This window comes from Mastomys coucha, unplaced genomic scaffold (genome assembly GCF_008632895.1).
Source record: "Mastomys coucha isolate ucsf_1 unplaced genomic scaffold, UCSF_Mcou_1 pScaffold6, whole genome shotgun sequence".
Lineage (NCBI taxonomy): Eukaryota > Metazoa > Chordata > Mammalia > Rodentia > Muridae > Mastomys > Mastomys coucha.
In genome coordinates, this window is record NW_022196912.1 from 94,963,643 (window position 1) to 94,972,847 (window position 9,205).

Below are 9,205 nucleotides of genomic sequence, written 5' to 3' on the forward strand. Positions count from 1 at the left end.
AGATATACTCTTGAAAAGAACATGGGACATTCTGGGTCACTGTTGTGTTTTCTCTCTGTCCCCTCCCGTTGCTTCCTTTCTCTGACTCTTCCTCCTCCTAGTTCCATACACACATAGAGACACCACCCCTAACCTTTACCTCCATTTCTGGGACCAGAATACTTCTTCAGAGCTCAGACCCCTTTCCTTGTCTTACAGCAAAGATGACCAGAGTATGTGTGTTAGTCTGGTGGCACTGATTATATATAGCCCCAATAGTGACTATATATAACCATGCATGTGCATCCCACATGCCAGCCCTATGCTAATGGGGTTGACTTCAAATCCTCTTGTTCATTGCTGGTATACAGGGAGGCAGATTATAGTTTTGTATTAGCCTGTGTCTTGTAACCTTGCAATCATGTGTGGGTTCCAGCTCTTTGTTAATTCAATTGGATTTTCTCTATGAATCATGTCACCTGCAACAAAAATAAGTTTATTTCTTTATTTTTAATCTGTATGCATTTCTATTTCCTTTTCATGTCTTAACATATTCCCTATGACTTCTAGTACAGTGTTGAAAAGCAGTAGGCTGGGGCTTCTTTTGTTCCTTCTCTTGGTTAGAAAGCTTTGAGTTTCTTATCAGTAAGTATGTTGTTAGTTATGTTGCTTCTTGTAGATATCTTTTCAAGCTGAGGAAATACCCCTGTGTTCCTAATTTACAGAATTTGGTGGGGAGAGGAGTCAGGAATAGAATGTTAGACTGTTTGCTTGTTAATTGGCTAGTGTGTTGGTTGGTTGGTTGGTTGATTGGTTGGTTGGTTGACAGGTTGGTTGGTTGATTGGTTGGTTGGCAGGTTGGTTGGTTGGTTTGTTGGTTGGTTGGCAGGTTGGTTGGTTGGTTGGTTGGTTAGTTGGTTGGTTGGTTGAGGGTGTCATGTATATACCAGACTGACTTCAAAATTGCTACAGTCAAGGATGACTTTGAACTTCTGATCCTCCTGCTTCTATCTCCCAAGTGCTCAGATTATAGAAGTGTTCCACCATGGCTTGTTTTTATGGGTGCTACAGATGGCACCCCAGGCTTTGTGAATGCCAGGCGAGCACTCTAACAACTAAGATACATTCCCCGCCCAAGTACTGAATTTTGTCAATTGTTCTTTGTCAGCTCTTGAGATGATCAAATGTTTTTTATTTTTCTTAGCTTGTTGAAGTAATGGATGCCATCTTGATTAATTTTCACAAGTTGAACAGCTTCGAGTTGCTGAGAGAAATCCCACTGAGTTTTAATATGTAATTAGTTTTATATATTGTTGGGTTTGGTTTGATAAAATTACACTGAATATTTTAGAATCTATGTTCATGGGAAATAACTGGTCTCCTTTTTCTGCATTACAGTCTGGGTTTAGGTGACATTGGCATCACAGAATTATTTAGGAAGTATTAACTGCCCCTTTCTCCCCACCTCCTAAAAATTACTGTAGAGAATTGGTGTAATTTCTGCCTTAAATATTTGGTAAAACTTATAGTGGACCATTATGAACCTGGTTTGCCTTCTGTTTTATTATTAATTATTGATTTAATCTGCCAAATAGCTACGAGTCTACCCGTTTCTATGTTTCTTCCTGTATGAGTTTTGCCTGGTTATATCTTTCAGAAAATTGAACAGTTTCAACCCACAAATTGCGATAAGTTGGATTTCTACTTTTGTTTTGTTTGTTTGTTTGTTTGTTTACAGGGAGCAGAGGCAGCCGCCTTTATTGAGGGCTATGGGCTGGTTGGCTTCATTCAAAGGCCACACACTGAATCGTGAAGTCACCATCTGCTGCCATGTAGTTGATGATCTCCATAATGAGGCAGTTGGGGAACTTGAACGCATGCCCATCAGGCAGCTTGATGGTCAGGTCAGCCTGGTCAAAGGTGATGCACACCTCCACAGTGCTCTCAGGCTGGAAGGGGAAGGCAGGTTCCGGGTGTTCAGTTCCCCAGACCCCACCATCCTTGCTATTACACACAATGGTGTTGGTGTCCCCATGAGCATTGAAGCGGGGTTTGAAGTGCAGGCATAGTTGTTGCTGTTGCTCCAAGGTTCAGCATAAGCTCTTAGCATTGGGGGCCACCTCTCCCTGAACGTTGAGACACTTCCTAGGTTTGAGATTCAGGTTGCTGGCAACCAGACCACAGGGCCATGACTGAAGGGAAGAAGAGATTCCTGTGACCTGCTCCACCAGCCATCAGAAGACTCCACCAGAGAGAGAGCTCCATTTTCATTCAGGTTTGAGTACCTTTAAATTTCTCTTGGGATTTTTCTTTTGACTTTGGTCTTCTTTACAGCCTGCTATTTAATCCTCAAGTGTGTGAGGGTTTCCCAGCTATTTTTTTTCTGCTATTGGTTTCTGCAGCCATTTTGTGGTCTGAGAACATTGTATGGGTCTCTCAATGGCTTGCATTCTTTTTATCTTTTAATATCAAACCTGTAATTTCATCACCTTAGAGGCTGAGGTAGGAAGAAGATGGGTTCAGAGCTGGCCTGAGTTACTTTGCAAGACTTTATGTCAAAAACAGAAAATGAAACTGCCACAAAAGATTTGCACACATTTAGCCAGGCGGTGGTGGCGCACGCCTTTAATCCCAGCACTTGGGAGGCAGAGGCAGGTGGATCTCCGAGTTCGAGGCCAGCCTGGTCTACAAAGTGAGTTCCAGGACAGCCAGGGCTATAGAGAGAAACCCTGTCTCAAAAAACCAAAGAAAAAAAAAAAAAAAAGATTTGCACATAAATCTTTGCTATGTTCTAGATTATTTCTATAGTCTATATTATAACTAAACTATTCAGCAAATATTTATTAAATATCTTCTGTGCATCAAGTATATTCATAAAATATCTTCCAGCATTAAATTCCTTTATAATTTTTAAGTTTGGGTTTTTGTTTGTTTGTTTGTTTTTCGAGACAGGGTTTCTCTGTGTGTAGTCCTGGCTGTCCTAGAACTCACTCTGTAAGCCTCAAACTCACAGATTCTGCCTACCTCTGCCTCCCAGGTGCTAGAATTAAAACCATGAGCGACCATTCCTGGCATGCTTGGTTTTTAGTGTGCATGAGTGTGTGTGTGTGTGTGTGTGTGTGTGTGTGTGTGTGTGTGTGTGTACAAGCAGGTGTTCAAAGAAACCAGAAAAAGGATGATGGGTCCCCTGGAACTGGAGTTACAGACAGTTGTAGCCTGCCAAGCATGGGTGCTGAGAACTGAACTCTGGCCCTCAACAAGAGCAACAAGCACTCTTAACCATTGAGCCATCTCTAGAAACACCCAGAATTAAAATTTTAAGGCAAGTGCTGCCAGATAAAATACAAAATGTCTAGCTAAATTTGAATTTCAGATGAACAATGAAACATTTCTTATCATAACTATTCCCCCCAAACATTGCCTAGAGTTAGTTTAGCCTTTAAAAAAAAATAACACCAGTATTCATTGTGTGTATGTAATTCAAATTTAACTGGGAACCTTATCTTTTATTTGCTAAATCACATCACAGGTACAGTTCCCAGAAGTAAGTCAAAACTGATGACCATCTTCAGTGTTCTCAGCACATATGGCCAAAAGCAATGTGTTCAGAAAAGTGGGGCCAGTCTTCTCTAACAGCAAATGGAAGCACACAACCCCCCATAAGCGTGGCAACTTTCAATTCTTTCTTTTAAAAATAAACAAAGGGGACAGAAAGATGGCTCTGTGAGTGCTGCCAAGTCTGATGATCTGAATTCAATCTCTAGAAACCACTTGGTGGAAGGAGAGAACCATTAACTACAACTCTGACCTCCACACATGCACTGTGGTACATGTACACACACACACCCCACAACTTAAGTAAATGTACACACCTATGACTAACTTTGGTTAAAAACTTTGGTTTTTTTTCATGATAGGTAGGAAATGGCCATTCATAAAACTTGGATTATCACTAATAGTTATTTGCATTTCCATTTATAAATATCATGTTTCTATCCCTTGTTCATTGTCTTTTTGGTGTTTGGTTCTTGTTGTTGTTGTTATCAAATCATCTGAACTTGTGCATATTTGCATGTATATATGTGTCCATGTGGGTATGTGTACATGTGAGTGTAGGCATGCATGTACATGTGTGTGGTTGTGTGTGCAAAGGTCTGAAATCAACATCAGGTTTCCTCTCCTAATGATCTCCACCTTCTTTTTGCAATAGGGCCTCTCACTGAAGCTGAATTCACCACTGGGTAGACCAGCTGTCCAGGGAACTCCTATGAGCTGTTCCCAGCACTGGCTTTTTCCAGGAGTGTTGGGGATTTGAACCCATACCCTCATGGCTGTGCAGCAAGCACTTCTCCAGCTAGGCCATCTTCCTAGCTCTCTGTAAGAACTGTTGTTGATGCTGTTGTTGTTGTTGTTGTTGTGTCTTTATTTCTCCAAGATTATTTTATATTGCCTTTTTAATTTGGTTCACATCACTTTTCAAAGTAAATCCATCTAGATATTTTATGTACTCAATCCCTGTGTCTTTCATATTGTTTCTGTTGTTTTTATCTTGAAAGCCTTTTTTAGAGATTAACATGCCATTCATTTATATTTTCTTTCAGAATCTGTGTAGGGTTTTTTGTTTTTTGTTTTTTGTTTTTTTGAATGATTTTTATTTTACATGCATTGGTGTTTTGCCTGCATGTTTGTCTGTGTAAGGGTGTCAGATCCCCTGGCACTGGAGTTATAGACAGTTGTGAGCTGCCATGTGGGTGTTAGGAATTGAACCAGGATTCTTTAAAAGAGCAGCTAGTGCTCTTAACTGCTGAGCCATTTCCCCCACCCCACCCCACCCCTTTTTTAAAATGTGTTTTGCATTCAACTCAGTAAACTGTAAGAGGTTTCTCTGGAAATAATAAACAGTAATATTCTAAATTCACCTTTCCCTTCAAATCCCTAATGTGTCTCAGCTTTGTTCAAATAAAATAAAGCCTTCCCTTTTCAATGACACATGGTACCTCTTTAATCTTACACATTATAAAAAGAAAAAGACAAAACAAAAAATCCAAGTTGGCCATGGTGATGCATGCCTTTAATCCCAGCACTGGGGAGGCAGAGCCAAGTGAATCTTTGTGAATTTAAGGCCAGTCTTGTCTACATAGTGAGATGCAGGGCAGCCACAGCTATGTAATAAGACCCTGTCTTTAAAAAAAATCAAAGAAACAAAAAACAAAACAAAGTTCATTTTTCTTTATTATATCATTTAGTCTCTCTGTACATGGTTATAGCAGCTATATGTGGCTACATTGACATTCACTTGTATATTTAACAAAATATTTCACTTGTACCTTCATTCTACCTTAGGCATGCTCTAGATTCTGAGAAATAATTGCACATTACTTCTTTCTGTTTGGTTTTAAGAGATCAAGTCTGCATATGCTTCCCAGGCTGATGGATCCCAAATATCCTTGACTCAGGCAATCCTCCTGCCTCAGCTTTCTGAGCTTGCATGATCATTTCTATCAGCCCTAGAAAATCAACAATAAGTGTCCGAATTTGAATACACACAATTTAAAATGCACTCTGAGGTCAGAAGAGACCTTTAAATCAGTGAGGTTAAGCTGGGAAAAAAAGGGGTGGGGGGGGCCACAAACAGCATTCAGAGAGAGGAAACAACGCAAGGTGCCAGACGGTATTCGGCACTGTCATCTCTCTGGGAATCAGGTCCCTCATTGTTAAAATGATAGGGTTGGCCTAGCTGACAGCCAAGCCCCTTCCTGCATTGACATTTGCTGACAGAGATGCCCCTGTGGGGACTATCAGATTAGGGAAGAAGCAGATCTGTGTATCAGTCACCAGGCAGCCCTGTCATTAGAAGGCTAAGCAGAACACGGTCCTAGGACTGATGACCAGGAAACTGGGCACCAAAATCAGCCCTGGTAGTTTCCAGGGCAAGCCTGACACCGGGCATCACAGTGAAACACGAAGGTGCTGAACTTTTAGATCAGAGAATAGCAGCATAACAACAAAAAACCTAGGTAAGAGAGGTCCTTGGAGGAAAATGTTAAAAATAGAACTTCTTCAGGCTAGAAATGTTCGTGTTTTAATGGATCTAGCTTTGAGGGTTACAGCAACTGCTTTGTAGAGAGCGTGGTAGTTTGGCTGCAGTAGGACAGAGGTCCACTCAAGCCAGCTTTTGAGTCTTTCAGGGCCAGGAACACGAGTATAAGTAGGACTCTCAGGAAAAGACAAGCTGCAGGGGGCTCAGCTCTGGCTCCCACAAGTGTCCCTTACTGAACTTCTGCTCTCCATGCCTCCCTGCCAGCTGCCACTTCACTGTAAGGTCAGCCTTGAGATGGGCCCCACTCCATCCTTTGCATATCTTCCCAGTTGCTGTATCTGTGGCCTGCTGGCCCATGCTTGCCATTTAACTCTAGATTCCCCTGAGCAGATTCATTGACCCTCGCTTAGTTGTCAGTGTCAAGCCACATCAATCACTGATAATTGCTGGCTAGTCAACGAATGGGTCACCCTCAGGTGTCCTGACCCAATCATATGTGAAGAAGGGAGGAGAGGCATGCACCCGAGGTCACGACTGTGTAGTTTCTTAGAACAGGTTGGGTCAGTATGTGAGCAGACCGGCCGATGATGGACACCTTCAGCGAAGAGGCCAGTGTCTTAACAGGACACCATATGAGAACAAAATAAGTCTGCCGCTGAACTTTTATACAGAAACCGGTTGGAAGAACCCCTCTCAGGACAACCTCTGAAATCCTGTGAGATTCCTGCCTCTTTGAGGCATGCTAATGAAGCTGCCTCAGGCTGGGGCTGTGCAGCAGGGCTTCTGAGAGTCACCTCTTTGTTTCTTAGCTTCTGAGCATAGAGAGCAGTGGTTCTCAACTTGTGGGTCGAGCCCCCTTGGGGGGTTGTACACTAGATATCCTGTAGATCAGGTATTTACATTACGATTCCTAATAGCAAAATTACAGTTATGAAGTATCAACGAAAATAGCTTATGACTGGGAGTCAGCACAACATGAGGAATTGGATTAAAGGGCTGCAGCATTAGGAAGGCTTAGAAATTAGGTATTGAGTATAGCTACTCCCTTTGCCTAGTCGGATTTCTCTATCTAAAATGTCTGGTCTTGGCTGATGGGAGGTTGGCTGGTTGAAGACTATATAAAGCACTGTTTCTGATCATTACTTACCAGAGAACACACACACTCTCTCTCTCTCTCTCTCTCTCTCTCTCTCTCTCTCTCTCTCTCTCTCTCTCTCTCTCTCTCTAAACACCTCCCAGCCTCTCTGCATTGGCTTAGTCTATGTTCCTTTACCTTGAACATCCGGTTTCTATCTTTTCTTCTGAGCCAATTTGCAACTCAGTACCTTTACCACTGACATGATTAAGTTTAGGAGGGGAAAAAAAAGCCTCAATGACCTCACATTCAAAGTTGTGATGAATATAGACGTAAAGTCGGAAGAAGGTTTCCTCTATCCAGAACACAGCTCCCCACATACCTCACTATCTAAAATAAGACCAGAGCTTGGAGATGAGCCAAGAGGTGTCTAAGCAGCCAGATGAATCCACCTAAGCCCACACTGGACTGTTTAGGGAATCATACAACCAAAGCAACTGAGCCGCTGGAAGGCTGAATGGCCTGTGGCCCTTTAAGACTGTCGAGTTGAGCCCTGTGGCGTAGGCAAGCTTGGCTTCCTTACTCATGTTGTATTGGTACCCTTTTGGTCACATAGAAGTTTCATAAGTTTGCATAGATGGTTCCTCAATCCAGAACAGACTAAAGGAAGTAAGTTAGATTAAGAAAAAGATGGGTTGTGAGGTTGCTGTAGGCCATATGACATTTTCCTGCTGGCTTACAAAAGAAGAGATAAGACAATTGCTTTTAAAAAGAATAAAGACAAACCATGCACTGCTCTTCTGGAGGACCTAGGTTCAATTCCCCACACCCACATTGGGTAGGTCACAACTGCCTGTAACTCCAGCTTCAAGGGACTCTGAATTTTCGCTTCCACTGTTACTCACATTCTCATGAACATACCCTCATCTAGACCCACACATATATACATAATTTTAAATTAGATAAATATTTTTTAATATAAAAAGACCTATGAACCCTCAAAAGAATATAAATACACATATCTGAAGGCTTGGTGTGACTGGAATGATAGTATACCAACTAATACTTATAAAAAATGACGGCAAGCAGAGTTTTAAAATATTAAATTAAAATAAAAACATCCTAGCTGGATATGATGGCACATATCTGTAGTCCTATCTACTTAGGAAGTTGAGGCAGGAAGATCGATGGCAAAAGCGGATGGGTCCTCGATCAGCCTGGGCAACATAGCAAGAGCCTGTCCAAAAAGAAAAATCCCAGCATACTCTACACTAAAATCTATTACCTATATGACAGTTTTAAAGAAAAGTTTGATCCAAAATGATTGCATTTCATAAACGTGTTACTTATAAGAACAAACTTCAAGCTAACTGGGATGTCCTGGCGCCTAAAGGGATGTGTGCTGGCCTAGATGGCGGAGGCTTCACCGTCGCTTCAGGCAGACCCCCAAGGATACTAAAGGACAGCTCGGCACCTAGTGAGCCAGGAAAATGCTGTGACTTTGACTTATATGCTATTTGGAATCAACCAACAGGGGCTTAAGACGGTTTTACTGTATTTGGTTTGCAGTCTTGGCTTGGCACCGTCTCTTTAAAAGGCTGCCTGCCTTTGAACTAATCCTCTATTTATAATCCAGCTGGAGCAAGGCCTCTGCGATGTATACACATTCTTAGAATTTACAGAGCGCTGTTCAAGTGAGACCCCCACCCAGAGCCCTGACTGATCCTCTCCCTGGGGAGTGCACCCCGCACCATCCCGGAAGCATCTGGGTGCTGTGGGAGACAAACTGCCTAGCATGCCTAGGAATGCACCCCACATTCTTGGTGGGGAGCACAGGGCATGTCTGGGGCTGGGGCATGAGCTGGATTAGGCTCAGTAAACACCATCCTTCACTCCTGACAGGCCACGCTGTCCAACAACCCTCTCCTAGAGGCCAGGGGCCAAGGCCTCATGTACAACTTGCCCCCTCCAGCTGCTCCTTTTTTATAACCCATTCCCTCCCCACACGGCAACGCCAACTTCACATTTTCCTTTTTTTCCCCCCTCACACAAATTATTGCAAGTCATGGGAGTCTAAATATAGCCCCCAGTCTGTTTTCCAGATGCTGGCT

At 42.5% G+C, this 9,205-nt stretch overlaps 1 pseudogene; it reads right to left on the reverse strand.

The window, feature by feature from the left end:
• Positions 1 to 1,462: 1,462 nt before the first annotated feature.
• Positions 1,463 to 4,308, reverse strand: LOC116081063 (annotated as a pseudogene).
• Between the last annotated feature and the right edge of the window lie 4,897 nt (positions 4,309 to 9,205).